This window comes from Castor canadensis, chromosome 7 (genome assembly GCF_047511655.1).
Source record: "Castor canadensis chromosome 7, mCasCan1.hap1v2, whole genome shotgun sequence".
Taxonomy (NCBI): domain Eukaryota; kingdom Metazoa; phylum Chordata; class Mammalia; order Rodentia; family Castoridae; genus Castor; species Castor canadensis.
The window spans coordinates 64,876,608-64,895,340 of NC_133392.1; the positions used below are offsets into that span (position 1 = coordinate 64,876,608).

Below are 18,733 nucleotides of genomic sequence, written 5' to 3' on the forward strand. Positions count from 1 at the left end.
TTCCAGCTCTCAATCCTCCTGCCTCAGTTTCCCATGTGCTGGGGTTGCAGGCGTGCACCCTATGCTGGCTTTTGCATGTCTTCTGTCAGATTTGATGCTATTTTAAGTGATTTTGAAAAAAATATAAACTTCCAGTTGTTTATTTCAAGTGTATAGAAATAGTAGCATTGAGGGCTGGCAGAGGGGCTCAAGCAGTAGAGTGCCTGCCTTACAAGTATGAGGCTATGTGTCAAACCCCAGTTTCACGAAAAAGGAAAAGAAAAGAAAAGATGTTTGCAAAATGTGATGAAATCACATAACAACACATTTTCCAGAGCATACTTCCCTTTTGGCTTAAAATGAAAACAATCACACACACACACACACACACACACACACACACACACAATCAAAATCCCTCTATTTTTCAGCCATGGACTCTGTCATAAATCCTTGTTGGTCCCAAAAAGGTACAATGGCTGCTCAGATATTCAGTGGGACAAGCGTTCGTGCTACCTGTATGGGAGGCCTCTTCTACTTCTACCATCTGGTAAAGCAAGAGAAGAGGGGTCAGCTGCTCAGACTAGCAAACCCATGCTACAGGAGATAGAATGCCAGGGAATATCTTTGACAGACCCTTCTTCCCGCTTCATTGTAGCCAAGGTTTACTAAATACAAAACAGGGAGATGTTAGAGGTGGGGACAGAGCTAGAGTTGAGGAATGGGGACTTATTTTCACAAAAACAGGGACTTTGTTTCACCTCTGTATTTCCAGCAACTAAAATAATGACTGGAATGTCATAAGCACCCAATAAATAGTTGATGAATTATTAAATCGATCCTTCATTGATAACACACTAAAGTTTTACAGTCCTTGGCAAAAAAGGAAATAGTAGCAATGTATTGCTAGCATATATAAATACTAGTCAATATCTTGTATCCTGCAAATCTTACTAAATATGTTCAGTCATTTGTTCTATTTTCTATATAGACAATCGTGTCCTATGCAAATTAAGACTTCTTCCTTTCCAATCTGAATGCTTTAAACAAAATCTTTTTCTTGCCTTATTGGGCTGGGTAAACCTCTAGTACAATGTTAAATAAAGGCGACAAGGGCAAGCATCCTTATTTCACTCGTTACCTTAAGGAGCATTCAGTCTTTCACCATTAAGAAGGATGCTAGCTGGAAGTTTGACAGTACCCTTTATCAGGTCAAAGACATTTCTTTTTTTTTTTATAGTTTGTTGAAGATTTTCATCATGACGAGGTGTTGGATTTTGTCAAATGTTTTTTTCTGTATGCATTGAGGCAATTACCTACTCTTATATCCTTCCTTTACTAATATGGTGTATTACTTAACTTATTTTCTTTCCTTTTTTGTGGTTCTGGTCTTTTTCTCTTGGCCTCAGTAGCATCCTCAGATTTACCACACTCTGATCGGTACTTTGCTGAATATTTGAGGAGACCTGCGCCTCTCTGGGTTACTTCTCCCCTCTCTCCTCTCCAGGACTCTATCCTATAAACACTGATGCCTTGGTCTCCTCAGACTCTTAGTCTTCCTCTTAACACTCTCCTTTACTTAACTAACCTCAGCCTGGATCCCTCTTCCTTTTGTTGGATGTGGGAAACTCAAGGCCATAAGGTGGGAAAACATGTATTTCTCTTTTTACTTTTCCCTTCTCCTCCCTTTCTTTTCTTTCTCTTCTTGCCTTCCCTTCTTCCATTCTCTTTTCTTCCTTTCCCTTCCTTCCTCCTCTCTTTTTTTTTCCTTCCTTACCAGAACCCTAACTGTGTGACAAATCATTGAAATTTTCAAGATGAACTGTATGCTGCAGCCGCTGCCCTCTTGGGTTCAGGTGTTGTTCCTTCACGGCACCCATGCATGAATCTGCCATAGACAATTTTTAAGTGTCTCCTTTGACCAGTTCCTGAATTATTTCACCTCTCAGCCTTGATGCTCCAGGTGTACTTTCATTGTGTTTGGAGGGAAGTGACATTTACCACAGGTTGACTTCTGAAGGAGATAGACCTTACAGCCACAGCTCAGCACAACGTGTGCGTCGTACCACGACGCTTTCTGAAGAATCTTGCTTCTGCTGCCAAGACCAAAGCCCTTTTCTTTTCCTTTCCTTTCCTTTCCTCTGTCTTCCCTGCCCTTTCTTTTCTTTTCCCTGTTTCTCCTTTTTCTCTCTTTTCTTGCCTCCCTCCCTCCCACTCTCCCTCCCTCTTTTCCTCTCTTTCTCCCTGCCTTTTTTTTTTTTTTTTTTGTGCTGGGGATTGAACCCAGAGCCTCACGTGCTCTACCCCTAAGCTACAATCCCAGCCCTGATTTTTCCATTTTTGCTGTTTGATGTTCAAGTTCAATGTCTTGAACACTGTCTGGTATAGTTCACATGGCGTTTCAGTCGCTTTGGCCAGAGGGCAATCCAGTTCCAACCTGGTGGAGGTGGAAAGCTCTTGGTGTTATCTCACTTTTATCTGGTAAGTTGAGAGGGTAGCTGTTCTTGAGAGACTGGTTTATGGGACTGTCAGGAAGAAGAGTCAATTCATTTGAGAGCGTGTCCATAACTGTGAATCTGTCATCCTCAGTTGCACATCTGTCTGCACATCTGTCTGCTCATCTGTCTGCACATCTGTCTGCGTGTCTGGATGCATTCCACTGCAGCCTGCAAAACTGTCTGCGGCTGACCTCTGGGACTGGGTCCTTCCTTTTTCCTGCTTAGGTGAAACTCCATGCTACTTACATAGTCATCCTGCCAAATTTCTGTATGTCACACCCGAGTCCAGTCCTGGGCTGGCCTTTGGATAGGCTGCAGATAAGCCAAGAAGACACTTTACCTTTTGTGGCTCTGCTTGGGAAGACAGGGTGGGGCAGAATACCTTGTCTGTTTGAGTCTTCTGTGCAGACCTGGTCCCTGCCTCCCTGTTCCTTCACTGGAAATCAAATAGGCTCCAGGACCCTTCTGCGGCTCCTGACTTCGGTGCAGCCTCTCTCAGCATGGGAAGGGTCTGGGTATTGCTCTGAGCCCAGCCCAGGTCTTGGAGGAGCTAGGCCTAGTGGGTTTTCTTTAGGTGTATGGGAGAACCATTACATTTAGGAGATCCAGCCCATACCAGAACTCTTCCTTTCCCTCTCTGACACCTCTCACCCATGCCAGGGAGTAGGTAAGTGCTAATGTTGCCAAGGCCCCTCCACAGCACTGGATTATTCTGAGGCCTTCTGTCTAGGGGTGGACAATGTAGCTATGTCTATGACGTAGAAGGTATGTCTATAACAGGTAGCAAATTTAGCTGTGGATGGTGGTGCACACCTGTAATCCCAATACTCAGGAGGTAAAGACAGGAGGATCACAAGTCCAAGGCCAGACTGGGTTATATAGTAAGACTACCTCAAAACTTGAAAAAAAAAGGACTGGAGGTGTGGCTCAAGTGGTAGGGCACCCGCTTTGTAAGTGTGGAGCCCTGAGTCTCCAGTACCTCTAAAAAAAAAAAAATAAAATAAATAAAAAATAAAAAAGGAAGAAAACATCTCGTGGGGGATAGACAAAAGAAGACCTTTATGAAAAGGGACCATTTCAGTAAGATCTGAGAGCTGAATAGAGATTAAGTGGGGGAACAGAGAGGACTGTGTGTTCCAGGCAGAGGACACCCAAGCATGAGTTCTGTGAGGTGGGTAAGAACTTAGCGCCTCCAGGAACTGCTGTGCCTGGCTGGATGAGGCTTGTGAGTTGGAGCAAGCTGCAGGAGAGGAGACTGGGCACATATGGGGCCTATTGTTTTTTACATTGTACTTTTTAATTTTTGATCCATAAAACAATTGGAATAATCCACAATATCACAATCACCAAGATGTTGGTCCTATCACATGGTCATTTATATAATATAATATTTTCATTTCATCAACTTTCAAACTTCCTGTTTTGTTAAGGTATACTGTGTGGTTTGGATATGAGCGTCCTCCAAAGAACATGTGTTGAAGGGCTTGGTCCCCAGACTGGTGGCACTATTGAAAGGTGATTGGATCATGAGGGTGCTAACCCCATTGATGGATTAATCCATTGATGAGTTCAAAGCTGATGAGTTCATAGCTGGAAGAAGGTCACTGAGGGAGTGACTTTGAAGGGTATATTTTGTTGCTGGGCCCCTTCTCTGGATCTCTCTTTTTTTTCTCTCTCTCTCCTTCCTGGCTCCAGGAGATGAGCAGCTCTGTTCTATTATTCCCTCTCTGCCTTTTTTTTTTTTTTTTTTTGAGATGAGTTCTTGCTATGTAGACCAGGCTGGTGAAGCCTATTGTCTGGCTCTGGAACTCACACATGGGAGAGTGATCGAGGTGTCACTCCTGCCCGTGAACACACAGATCTCAGACCAAGGTCCAGAGGACATGGAACAAGCTCCCAGCACTAGGGAGTTTGGGATAGACACTCAGAGAAGATGCTCATTTCTGAGGGAACTGCATTTCTAAAACTCTGCCAAGCTGTCTATGCACATCCCCAGAAATATCAGTCTTTCTCCAGCTGGGCCTCGGGGCTCCTCCATCAGACCAATAGGCAGCTGAGTGCAAGGACAGGGTGTGGCAGGCACTACCCATTGCGATCTGAGGGCCTCTCCTTCCTTTTTGCTGACAATGTGACTTATACAGTTAGAAGATGGAGAGTCTTTGATCTCAGGGTGGCTGGGACGGCCCCTGCAGCCCAGGAGGTGACTCATGATGGGTCCAACTCAATCTTTTGGCTGAAGACTGGTCTGAGTTGGGGAGAAGCTCAGGATGTAGTTTTGACTAATGACATGCCAGGGGAAGTCTGCTGGGGAAGATTCTTCAAATAAAAAGGCAAAACTTTGGGGAATTTTTTTTCTTCTTTCTCCCTAACTTCTTTTCCCTCCCTAGACTGAGGACATGATGTTTGGTGATGCTGCAGCCACTTTGTAACAGAATGCAAAAGGTTAGAATGCAAGCAATACAGAGCAGGAAGATAGCAAGAGTCAGTTCTTGAAGTCTAGACCCTCTGGCCTTCCCGTGGCTTTCTTGTTCTATGAGAAAAGTAACATTCCTTGGTTCAGTCTGCTGAACAAGGCAGTTGTGGTATGCAGCTGGAGTTGGTTCTGACTCTACCTGTGTGAAGTAGCTAAGGCCTCTGTTTGGGGGGCCCCTGTCCCCATTCTTAAAGGAGGAATTGTATTGCAGAAAAACCCAGGGGCTGGCAAGAATGTGAATCCCAGCCTGCCCTTTTCCCTTGGGTGCCTTAGTCTTGTAGGTCTTGGTTTCCTTGACTGTACAGTGGAGCATTAATGGCCTGGCCTCATGGAGCTGATGGGGCTGATGGGAAGGAAGCGAGCTAATGAATGGAACCACTAGATGTAAAGTAGGTGTTCAATGAAAGTCAGCCCCCTTCCTGCTCTGGGAGTTCCACTGCCCCTCCAACCTGGCTGTCAAGTTGCATCTATCCTCTGTGTATGTCACCCTTCTCACCAAGAGACAATTTGCATTATGGGACCTTGAGGTTTAAATTAAGTGTCAAATATAATTTGTCTACACTCAGAATTAATTCTGTGACTGCCCTTAGAAAAGCCAGGGAGCTCAGCTCTGAGTGTGAAATTGGTGCCTGTCCTTGGGAGGGATCCTCCTCTCCCGCTCCAGGGAGTTGAATGGAAGGGGACCCGTGATACTTTGCCTGTCTAGTGTGATTTCTATTCGACCCTCATAAGCAGAGCCTCTTAAGAAGTGACCAAGAGGTAGGCATGAGGGGTGAGGAAATGTGTTCTCATGGGGTGTTCCCCTGCTCCAGCTGTCCCTGTGGCCTTTGCACATCTGTCCATTGCAGATATACATATGGCTGGTGCCCATCCTCTCCTTTAAGGGAAGCCAAACATTTCCTGCAAGGGTGGTAGAGGAAGAGGGAGACGTGCAAGGCCTGACCCAAAGGTTGGCCACATTTGTCTCAATGACAAACAAAGGACAAAAACTCAGACTGGAGCATTCAGGAGGGGACTGCCTCCTCCTGAGGGTAGGGAGGCCCCTGGTCCCTTGCTGGACATGGATATCGGGAACCCGACCCAAGTCAGCAGTCCCCACCCCATCCCGGGCCTCCTCTGAGGAGTCTGGGTTTAATTTTCTGGCCAGTGCATAAAGGAGGAGGAAGAGGATGAGGAGGAGAAGAAAGGAGTGAGTGGAAGCTCTAATGCAGGCGGCTGGGATCTGTCACTCAGCGTACAGCCTGCTGACGACTCAGGGCAGCTTCAGCTGTAAGCAGCCCATGATTTATGGACACCGAGTGAACTCCTGCGGCAGAAACCAGCCTGGAGATCAGAGCAGCAATAGGGCCCTTTTTTTTTTTTTTGGCAGGAGACAGGGCCTGCATTTTTCTCATTCATGCCAAACTGCTTTGCACGGCAATTAGCTCTGTCCTCATTTAGTCTCCAGTCCCAAAGGGTAATGAAAGTCATATATCATCTTCAAGACTGCTAATTATTGAGCTCGCTTACAGGTAGGCTTTGTAACTGTGAGAAGGGCCTGTCGGTCCAATATTTATTACTCCTCCAATAAGTAAGCAAAGAGGGGGGCTGGGGGACTCGGGGAGAAGGAGAAGAAAGGAGGGAGGGTGAGGAGTGGGGAGAAACAACTTTCTTGCAAGACCGCCCAGGCCCAGCCCTGGGATCTCTGACATACCTTCTGCAAATGTGCTCATCAGAAAGGAAACATCTTCATTCCACCGGGCCATTTTTCATGCCATAACCAGCCCATCCGTGGGAGCTGGGAGTGGTGAGGAGAGGCCTGTGGAGGGAGCAAGCTGGGGGTTGTTCTGGAGGGTGGAGAAGGGGCCTGGATTGGGAGACTGGGAGGAGAGGACAGGAAGAAAGCTGAGCAGAAATGGAAGAAAGGATCCCCCACTCCCACACAGGCCCAGAACATTCATCTGTCATTGCTGGGCCTGCTGGGTGGGTATGGTGAGGTTGGGTTGGGATTAGCTGTCTGCCATTTCAAAGTGTGGGACGTGTAAGGCTGACACTGAAAAGGTTTTCGGCTGCGACCTCTGCCTTCAATCTGATCATCTCACCATGAAATGGTGTGTACCGCAGAAGCTTCCATGGGCGTGGCTAACTAAGGGGGACTGTCACCTCTTACTCCCCCTCAAATGTACTTTTAAAATATAATTACGATTAGTCAGGATAACTAATAGTTATTTCTGAACAGAGAACGCAGTTAAAGCAAAAGCTAAAGAAATACGAATATTCAGATACTATACTCATATCACTCTACACGGGGTCAGTGTTTATGGAGGGCATTCCTCCATTTATCTGTCAGGTGCCATTTCTGACAGTATGGGGTGGCAGCAGTGATGGAGATGGACAAAGTCCTTGCCCTCGTGGCACTTCTAGTCCAATCCTCAGTCACCGCTGTCCATCATGGAATGTCTTCCTCCTCAACTTCGGTGATAGTGACGGCCATCAGCTCTGACTGAATTACAACCTAGATAGCACCTGGCTCGTCTTTGTTATGTGCCAGGCACTTCCTTGAGAGCTTTGTGTGCAAGTTTCTAATTGAATCATCACGGGGACATGGTGCTCGAACTGTCCCCATCTTATATATAGGTTGTTACGTGTCCGGGGTCACACAGCTAGGTAGGATTTGAATTCTCTGGTCCAGCACCCATTCCCTAAACCCCGACAGTGGATTTTCCTCAATTCATTCCAAGTCATTCAAACTTCTGGTTAATGACATTGGTGGCCTGGCATCTTTGGGCAGCAGTGCTCCCAGGGGCAGATTTTTCTCCTGTCACCTCACTGCTCCCATTCCGAGCTTCCTGGGATGGTGGGTTTACTGATCTCAACGTTGCAAGGAGACAGGGGACTGGAATTAGCCTCTGGGCTCCTTCCTTCACACGGTGAGCCTGGCAGAGCCATGGCTGATCTTATCTTGCTTGATACTTCCTTCCCTTATTAACCTTTTTTGTTTGGTGGTGGTTTGAACCCAGGCCTTGCACTTGCTAGCTGCTCTGCCACTTGAGCCACACCACCAGCTGAAGTCCTTCCTTGGTGGTGGGAGGGACAGGGATGTGCTGACTCCTCCCTGACATTCATTCTAGACATCATATGGGAACGTTGACACTGACCACAGGAGGCACATGCACACGCTGGAAAACGGCAAATGCTGCAGGTTAGATTTTTATGTGTTTTGTTGGTTTTTCCCAAAGAGTTGGTTATTAAACACTTATCAGTCAGCACACCACTGGGGAGGACTGTAGAGAAAGCAGGGTACTGTCGCTTCTGGTGACCTCCTGGCAATTTCTCTTCTCTAGAGGCAGGGGCAGAGAACACAGCAGAGTGGGGCTGTGAACTGAGTTCTAGACCTGACTTCGTGGCCGACATATCAACTCTTTGTCCTCATTTGCAACAGGTGGCCTTTTAGGTGTCCCCATAGCCATAAGACTGGTATGAAACTTCTTTAGAAAGACTCTGAAGCTACAAAATGAAGTATAACTGAGTTTCATTATGTTTTTGCTCACCTACAATGCAGATTCACTACCTGGCCATCTCCTGGGCTGAGGCTGCGGGTTTGTGTGTGAAATACTTGTTGCTATGGACTCTATGGGTGCCCACTGAGGTATTCCTTCTGCTTCCTCCTGCATCTTCACCACTTCTGCAAACAGATGGGGCAGGACAGGAAGCCGCCTCTGTGACAGCACACAAGTGGCCTGGCTTCTTCCTCTGGGTATGAAGCTGTCCACGAATGCCTGCTTGTGGCGGTGCTGTGGGGATCATGACACGTTGCACACTGATTTCATGCAGAAAGGGACCAGTCCCTGGTCAGGGTCACTGCCATTTGCTCCTTGTCTTGCCTTTCTTGGGGGTGGGGGCGTCCCATGGAACTCCTGCACAGGGGCTAGGGCAGAGTCAGAGAGGCTGCCCATGTCTCCAGAAGCATCTGACCTCTTCTGCTGAAGCCTCGCAGTTGGGGTGAATGGGTCTGCCTCTCCAACCTACTACATTCCCTGCAGCTGTGGAGAGCAAGAAGTGATCCCGGTGTCTCATGTCCCCTGGTGTGGAGGGATGTGACTCTGGAATCTTTGAGCAAGTTGCCTGGAAGGGTGCTACACACGTCTGTGGGCCTCCCCAGCCAGTCTGTCTTTGTCCACCTGGGGTCAGAAATGCCCTTCTGCACACTGGCTCCTAGTCCTTGCTGGTGGGGGCGCCTATTCTCCTCCTTGTGCTTCAGATGGTGACCATTTGTGGGGTGGCTGACACCTGCCTGCTACCCTGGGGTGATCTGATGTTCCACCATCATGCCTTTCTGCTCCAGGGGCCAACTTCCAGTCTCTGAACACCTGCTTAGGAAGTTCTCTGTTCCCATCCTTCAGCCACCACTGTCCCCTGATCCTGGGGACACACCGATCTACCAGTTGGCTGCACACCCTGCCCCATCCTCCCTCTTGAACCTCTTTTTTTGGCCTTCTCTCAGCCCATCCTGCAACCCAACTCCCCTTCTCCCTTCCTAGGCTTCTTCCTGTCTCTTTTCCCAATCTCCCGTTCAGTGAGCTTGTGTCCCCACTCTCTAGGATGGCAATGCTTTCCTGACCTGAGAGTAGGTTGAGCAAACAGCCTTGAGCAGGGTGGGAATGAGTGGCGGGGGTCCCTCACGCAGTCAGTACCTAAGTCCTCCTCCCCTTCTCTGCTGCTGTGTTGGCTTCGGTCTCTCTGCCAGCCCCTCCTCACAGTAAGGGGAAACCGAACAGTATGCCGAAACTGGTCTTCCACCCATGCTTACCTCTTAGCTCCATCCCTGGGTCTAGTTAAAAATTTCCAGCGGGGGGACTCCAGTTGACCATGCTGGGGATGTGTGCTCAACCCTGGACTGTTTACAGTGTTGCAAGGTGAGACGCTGAGACCGGTCTGGCAGGACCACCTGCCCTTTCTGGTGCCTGGTTACAGAAACTGTTGAACGGAGATTTGACACTGAGCAAAGAATGCGGGTGGAGAAGGGTGGCCCAGACATTTGTTCCTGTACTAGAGACATGTGTGAACCCAGCTGCCTGGAGCACTAGGTTCAAACAAGTGATCCCACCCTATGGGAGATTTGTCTCAAGAGAGGCATGGTTTGAAGCAAGAGAGTAAAGGATTTATTTGTTTATTTGTGAACCAGAATTGTTTATTGTATGGATTTGACCAAGGTTCCAATGGGTGGCTCCAGCTGAGGTCAGGTCAATGTTCCCCATCCGCCCCTGGGCAGGTGACAAAGCTTTGGCAGAGGGAGGGAGTCGCAGCCTGGGGTCACCAGAGTTGCTAGATAATGACGGGGTCTGGCTGTGCTGAGGCCTTGTTGTCTGGCTGCACGTTCAGTGGCTCCACACTTCCTGTTACCAGGGAGAAATCTTGAGCCGTCAGCTCCCAAATGGTGTCATCAACAAATCATCTAGTAATGAATCGGTCTCTTTCCCCAAGGCCCCAGTGGGGTCTGCTAGGAGCTGAACCTTGTTTTCTGTGATGTGAGCACCCCATCTGCCTGGCAGACGTAGATCTGTCCCTCCTGTTCCCCCTTGGGGCTGCAGATCCCCAGCCTGTATTTTTCCTTAAATTTTCCTTTGTGTAAACTTTTCCCTTTCCAGGAGCCCATCCCTCTTTTGTGATCTGTCTGCATGAGGGGACAGCAGGGACTGGCTTTGTGGGCAGTGGTCTTCTCCAGTACATTGACCAGCTCTCCCTGACCCAGCTCCCTGAGAGTTCCCCTAGGGAGGACAGAGGGGTGGACAGAATGGCCCAGGGCTATGACAAGAGAGCCTGGGAGTGGGCCTTCCCTGTGGGCACCCATGACCCTACTACTCCCTACTACCCCCTACTACCTGGTGAGTCAGAGATTTCTGAGGCCAGAAGAGGTAATAGCAGGGTCATTCATGTTAGGGGCAAAGGCTGGATTTCGAATTGGGATAACGCCTGGTAAGAAGGCAGGCCATCCTGGAGGAAAGGGAGGGCAATGCCCAGCAGAGGGTAACTGAGTCATTGGTGGTTCCCAGTTCTATACTTGTCCCACAGGCATCTGAGAGTGGCCTGGGGATCCTGCTGGACTGTTCCTGTGACCATTCAAAATCATTTCATTGTGTCATAGTTTCTGTGGGTCAGGAATGTGGATAGGACATAGCGAAGATGGCTTGTTTCTGAGCCCTCAGTTGGGTCAACTTAAAGACTCAATGGAACAGGACTACAAATCATCTGGAAAAGTATTTGCTTGTTTTTTAATTGCTTCTGATTATGGTAAAATACACAAAAAATTAAGTTTACCATTGTAACCATTTTTAAGCATACAGTTCAGTGATATTAAACATATTTATACATATTTATAATACCATACAACCCTCCACCCTATCTCCATAAGCCCTTTCATCTCATGAGCCTCTGTACCCTTTAAACATTAACTCCCTACTCTCCCCACCAGTCCCTTACAGCCACCATTCTACTTTCTGTATGTTTTTGACTATTCTAGGAGCCTCATAGAAGTGGAATATATAATATTTAAATTTCTGTGACTGGCTTATTTCACTTAAAACATGATATTCTCAAGGTTTATCCATATTGTAGCATTATCAGAATTTCTTTCCTTTTCAACACTGTATAATACTCCATTGCATATCCATATCATATTTTGCTTTTTCATTAATTTGTTGATAGACCCTTGGGTTACTCCTGTGTTTTAGCGATTGTGAATGACACTGATATGAATAACTTTCCATTCACTTTGGGTGAATGATGCTGGTTGTCAGCTGGGACTTTGGTGGGCTGGGGGGGTCAGACACTTCCATGGGCCTTTCCATGGGAACTCTCTGCATAGGCTAGTTTGGACTTCCTCACAGCATGGCAGCTGGATTCTAGAAAGAAGCCTTTCCAGAGAGCCATCAGAAGCTGTGTGGTCTTTCTAATATAGCCTTGGAAGTCATGCAATGTCACTTCTGCCATGTTCAATTTGTGGAAGTAGTCACCATGCTGGTTTGGGTTGAACAGAATGGGAACTGGATTCTCCCCTTCATGGGGAGGCAGGTTACACACTAAGAAGAGTGTGTGGAACAGGAAGGGTTGGTGCCATCATTGTTGAAAATACAACCAACTGCATCTAGAAAATCCACCGAGCACTCCTGTAAATTTGGGAAGACGAGAGGGGCTGTCCCATCCCCACTTCACAGAGAGAGCAACTGAAGCCAAAAAAGCCACCAAATTGGACAAGGGCCCTAAAAGCCCAACATCTGCTCAATTTAGGGACTCTTTCTACAGCAACACCTGTGATGATGTGGAGATCATTGTCTTATGAAGGTTCCTGATGGATTGTACGTGGCTAGAATGGTCAGGGAATTCTTAGATTGTGATAAAAGCTGCTTCCCTGTAGGGAAAGTTCTCACTTTTGGGTCTGGTTCTGCCCCTGATGAAAGAGGACTAGACACGCTAGAAGGAGGGAACATGCCCCAGTGCTAACTGGGAGCCAGCCCTCTCAGAGTTGATGAAGATGTCTGTTCCTCAAAGACTGAAAGTCCTCATTGCTCAGCGCCTTTCTCTCTAGGCTACAGTTTCTCAGATTTTGTTGTTGTTGCTGCCTAGAGCTCCTGGCCTCAAGATCTTCCTGCCTTAGCCTTCCCCGTGCTGGGATTACAAGTGTATGCCTGTGTGTGCTTCAAAATTCTTAAGACATCATTTCAACAGGATGTTGTAGCTTAACCTGGCTTATTGGTTTGTATCTATAAACCAAATATATATATCGGCAATACTGGGGTTTGAACTCAGGGCCGTGCCAGTGCTAGGCAGGTGCTGTACCACTTTAGTCACACCCTCAGCCCTTTTTTGCTTTAGTTATTTTTTTAATAAGGTCTTGTGCTTTTGCTTAGGGTGGGCCTCAAACCACAGTCCTCCTACCTGTGCCTCCCCAAGAACCTGCACCACCATCCTAGCTTTTTTGTTGAGATGGGGGTCTCACTAACCTTTTGACTGGACTGGCCTCTCACCACAATTTTCCTGATATCTGCCTCCCAAGTAGCTGGGACTGTAGGTGTGAGCCATCAACACACACACACACACACACACACACAGGCAACATCACACAAGATCGGTTTATCTTTTTTTATATTCATGAGTACATAATATTTCCACCATATTTATCCTCGTACACCCTTTCCCTACACCCTCCCCCATCCCCATCCCACTGGTGGAGATTGGCTAATCTTGAGCTTGAAGTCAACTCAAAGCCCCCCGTCATTTTTCACTTTGTTGCTGCACCTGGCCTCTCCCACTTGTCCAGGAACCTTGTCATCAGACCAGGCCTAGAATGAGAACAAGCATCCAGAGGCACATTTTTGTCTCTTAAGGAACTTCTAAGATCAAAATGGTGTCTGTGCCAGGCACGGGGGCGTGTGTCTGTAGTCCTAGCTACTTGGAGGCTGAGGCAGGAGGATCACTTGAGTTTAGGAGTTCAAGGCCAGCCTGAGCTGCATAGTGAGACCCTATCTTGGGGTGGAGGGGAAATGTCTGAAGAGTGGGACTTGTGCCTGTGTCCAAGGGGGATGAGGGGTCAGCTTGAGCTCTGGCTTCCTGCTGGGCTGGGCTGGGGGACAGGCCAAATGACTTCATTCGGAGGCTGGGAGGACTATTATTCACTCAGCACTGTCTCCTTCTTGCTTGGAGATGGGACAAATTATAAAGATTGGGAGTTCTCTCTCTCTCTCTTTCTCTCTCTCTCTGAGGGGTTTGAAATTAGGGCCTTGTGTTTGCTAAGCAAGCTCTCTACCATGTGAGCCATGCCCGTAGCTCTTTTTGCTTTTGTTATTTTTTGAAAAAGATCTTGCTTTATGCCTGAGCCTGCCTGGACTGTGATCTTCCTAATGATAGCTGGAACGAAAAGCAAGTATCGCCATGCCCAGCTTTTATTGATTGAGATGGGGGTCTCATGAACTTTTTTGTCCAGACTGGCCTTGAACCACAATCCCCTTGATCTATGTCTCCCAAGTACCTAGGATTTTTGCCATGAGCCACTGTGCCCACTGGGTTCTTCTTTTTTTTTAGTGCTGGTGATTGAATCCAGGGTCTCTTGCATGCTAGGCAAGTACTCTACCACTGAGCTATAACCCACAATGGATTCTTGTTCATGTATATTTGCATTAAAAAGGATAGAACCATTTATTGACTTTAAATAAATCCTCCTATAATTGACCTGTCCCCTGTGAGGCAAATGTGATAACCACTGCACTATGAAAACAACTGACATGTCCCACCAGTTTGAGGGTTCTCTTGGGTTGAAAGAGTCAGAAATAAAACTAAAACTACTTTAAGCAAGACAGGGAATGTATTGGCTCACCTGCTTGGAAGGTCAGGCATGGAGCAGGCTTCAGGCTTGACTTCTTCAGATACAAGGATCTGAAGAAGTACTAGGGCTCATCATTGGTGGACTCCACTGCTCTAGGCTTCATTTGCTCTACAATGGATCAGTTTCTTCCAAGTAGCAGGAGCCATGGCACTAAAAGCTCAATCTAAAAGAAATGAAGAGCATCTCTCTTTCAGAATCAGCCTATAAAATCTGAGGGGAGGACTTTGATTGGCCTGGCATGGGTCACATGACTATCCCTGGGCCAATCATCTTAGGTAGGAAGGTGGTATAAAGTGATTGGCCAGGCCTAGGTCATATGTCTTTTCCACAGGGGCTGGCTATCTCACAGCCATCTAAGGGTAAGGAACAGGTCTCAGGCCATAGGAACTGGCAAGTCAGGAACTGAAGCTATGCTGTCTGCTTTTGGGCCTACCTAGTATCTCCTATCACTTCTTTTCCCCTATGTCATTCTCCTGGTTGCCTTTGAACAGCTTTTTTCTCTCTCCTCAGCACATGAGTACATGGCTCAAAGTGTCTGCCCAAACCCAGACACTATGCAACTTTCAATACCCCAACACCACATGTGGTTCAATTCACATTATGAGATAGAGAGAACATGATTGTGTTATGATATATGTTATTTATTATTTATTATTATTATTGTGTGTGGTCTGGGGACCGAGGGATAGGTGTTCAACATTAGACTGGTCAGCAGTGGCAAGGAGTAAAGTTACATAGCACAAACACGACCTCTGAGGTCTGTCTCTTCAGCTGGCCTGGTAGGAGCAGTTCCTTAGAGAAGGGGCTGTGGGTAGGGCAGGCACTTCAGAACAAGGTAGCACCTTAGTCCCACAGACCATAAAATATGCCACTGTCCCTGGACTCAAGTGTAGCTGGACAGGCAAGACATCATCTTTGCTGGGGGTCATGGGACATGGGAGGAGGGCAAGGTCAGTGTGGGTCAGAATAAGGGGACTGATCTTCCTGGAGGTGGTAGAAACTGTACTGGCAGAAAGGAAGACGCAAGACACCCTATAATGCAGTGCTCGACAGAGGCTTCTTCCATGCTTGCGCCTGTCCTGCTGAGCCCTTGAGGTACCATATACGTTATGGAGCTTGTGCTCAGCCCCAGCCTCCTGGCCTCTCCCTCTAGGTTCCTGCCAAACTCCTGGCAACACCTGTGTCCTTGGTTGACACTGAACGGCCTGTCCCCTCTCCACTCATCACCTCTGTAAGCGTGACATTTTGGAAAGTCAAGGAGTTTATTCCCTACTCAAAAGCCAAGAATGGGGAAACAAACAACCAAAAAAAAACCCAAAAACCAAAAATATAAAAAGAGGATGAATAACCTCTTACATTTGGAGAATATAAAGAGATCTAAGAGTCTCCAGGTGGGGACTTGTAGGAAAGTTCTGGACCTGCCCAATGCCTCAAGGCTAGGAGTGGAACCTCAGCTCTTGACCATCAGTCTGGGGCTCTTCCATGAGCCCTTGTTGGCTAGTGCAGAGTGTGTCTGGCAGGGTGAGTCTCTGTGTGAAAGGGGTGAGGGACACCCCACCTTAGCCCAGGGAAGTGTGTCTCAAACCAAGGCAGAGAGTGGCTAAGAACGCACTGGGCAGGGCCGGGCGCGTGTCCATCCAGCACGTCTTATCTGGGCAGATTTCATTTCCTGGTGGAGGAAAAGGAAGAGAGAGTTGTTTCTCTGCTGCTTTTTCCCTCTCAGACAGACCAGAAAGAAATTAGATCCCTCCAGATAAGTCCAGAACAGAAACAGTCCTAAGCACAAAGAAAGGGGACTTCTCAAAATCACAGAGGAAGACACCCAGAGAGACCCCCTGCAGACAGAAGAGAGAAGGGGCTGACTCTCCCACACACCTGGCTTTGGACTTTTGATAATATTTCCAAATGATGTTCTGAACACAGTGATTGTATCATTACCCTGTTGCCCTAACTGTGAACTTAAAGCCTTCACACTCCTTGTCACTCGAATGTGGCAGTGCCTCATGGTTTCACACACAGGCTTGCCTCACCAAATGGAAGTGGCCCAAACCTCACTTGACCTCTGAGAGGCCCTGAAGGCTGTCGCCAGGACGCAGGGGAGGGAGGGGGAGAGGAAGATAGGGAGGGGAGGGAAGAGAGAGGGGAGGCCAGAGGAAGAGGAGGGAGCCAGGAGGGCGAGCAGGGGAGGTGGCAGTGAGGGCCAGTTGTCAAGGTTCTATCTGGCGATGATTGATGGGCGCCTGGGTTTTTCTGTCAGCCTGTCAGGGCGCAGGAATGTTTAATGTTCTCATTATTGGTTACGCTGTTGTGTATATTTCTCTGTCAGCACCGCGGACCCAGCTGAACTGGCAGAGCACTTCAAAGGCCTGCGGGTCATTCATCATCCCCATGACGCTCCGGCAAATGCTCAGCTTCAGCTCCGCGCCAGGGATTTGTTATGACTTGCAAGCCGGCTGACAGACAGGGCTGTGGCGGCTGGGAGGGGGACAGGAGGCTCCCAGCCCTTTTTGTCACTCTGCTCGGGAGGGCAGCGCCCTGACTCCAGGGGTGACCCCCTGGGTAGAGGGCAGCAGGGCTGGAGCAGGGAGCACCCCAGCTGGGCTCCCAGAGCACCCCAAATTCCTGTCCCTGCAGTCCCACCCTCCTGTTTGCCAAACTTGTGCTGAAAACCCAGAGGTGGGGGGAAAAAAGGCAAAACTTGCAGAGCCCGGGAGGGGCGGGCTGGGAGGGGGGAGAGGCGGGGAGAGCCAGAGAATATCAGAGCTTTGTTTCGTTTCCCAGGCCATGACATGATTAATCGTTTTCTTCTGATCTAATTTTGGAACATGAAAAACAGCACATTTGTCTTGAAGAAAAATGATGTGCCGAACTGTGCAGATGGAAATTTCGAGCAATGAGAAAGATTAAAGTGAAACCCCACTCCTTAGACCTAATCATGAGTTGTAGATTATTCTGTCGGCCCAGCCAGATGGTAGCCCTGATTCCACAGCCCCTCTTCTATTAATGAATACTAGACTGTTAGATTTGACTTAGGTAAGTGAAATGTCTATCAGACCTAATGGACTGCCAGCCAGCGTAACGCATGTTGTACCACTAAGGGTCCTTGCTGCATTTTTCATGTTTTATACTAATGTAGAACATTTTGTTTCCTACTGGTTTTCATCATTGTCACTGTTTGCTAAATATTTTCACATGGAAGTTGGGGGGAGGGAGACAGAGTCAGGAGGGAAAAAAAAAAAAGAACCTCCCCCCCAAACTTGTGTCCAAAGCTAATTTCCTCCCGTTGGGCTTGGCTATAGCTCTACAAGTAAAACAGTCACCCCAAGCCATGCGTACAGGAACTCAATAGGAACGTGATTAAGTTCCTAGTCAACAAGACTGCACTTGACTGTATGTTAACAAACCTAATTATAGCCCCGTGGTGATAAATTGGACCAGGGCCCTTGCTGTACATCTCTGAGGTCATGTCCAGGAGAGCAGCTTGACCCTGTTGTCCCAGGGGAGAGACTTGTCCTGGAGAGGTGTCCCAGGCTCCGCATGGTGGAGGGGCTGCTCCCCTCTGACCCAGTTGTCAGCCCGTGGAGAGGGCGGGCCATGTCAGGACGCCTTTCAGAGCAGAAGGTCGGAGAGATGAGTGATGGGCCCGAGGCTCTTCCTGCGCGAGGCTGCTCGGGCCCCAGCATCGGGGGCCTGGGAGGAGAGTGCTGTTTCCAGCTCATCGGTTCCATACAACCCTCTGAGGCTGGTGGCTTATCACCCAGGGCCCAGAAGTGGGTGGCTCAGACACTCCCCCTTCCTTTAGACCTCTGCGTGTACACTGGGGAGACCCTGAAGAGCTTGTTTTTCAAGAGGAAATCCTGAGGTCACACACATGGGATGGCATCCTGAAGAAGGATGAGTCCTGGAGATGGAATCTGAAAAGCCCTTTGGGGACAGATAAGATGAACAGTGAGTAAAAAATGAAAAGAAATCCACAGGCAGAGAAGGAGAGATCATGGAGATGGAAGGAAGGAAGAAGAGAAGAATGCAGAGAGAGAGAGAGAGACACACACACACACACACACACACAGAGGACAGAAATGTAGAGCCCACAGAGCAAATGGCCATGCATTCAGAGAGACCCAGTTCAAATTAGCCTTCTACAAAGCACGTTTGACCCCTGCTTTAAATTCTGTCTTGGCTGTGACTCCTTTAGGAGTCAGTGCAAGGTCTTGGCTGGCAATAAATGCCATCACCATCTACCTAGCTTACCTCTTCAGCCTCATTTCTTTTTTTTTTTTCATTTTTCTTTTATTATTCATATGTGCATACAAGGATTGGTTCATTTCTCCCCACTGCCCCCACCCCCTCCCTTACCACCCACTCCGCCCCTCCCTCTCCACCCCCCCAATACCCAGCAGAAACTATTTTGCCCTTATTTCTAAT

General features: G+C 48.0%; 1 long non-coding RNA gene across 1 annotated transcript in view; it reads left to right on the forward strand.

Moving 5' to 3' along the window:
* The first annotated feature begins 17,597 nt into the window (after positions 1 to 17,597).
* LOC141424634 (uncharacterized) overlaps positions 17,598 to 18,733 on the forward strand; it is a 36,291-nt gene continuing 35,155 nt past the window's right edge. Inside the window, exon 1 of the long non-coding RNA XR_012449507.1 lies at positions 17,598 to 18,256. This is a non-coding gene — a long non-coding RNA (uncharacterized lncRNA). The remainder of the gene's footprint in view (positions 18,257 to 18,733) is intronic.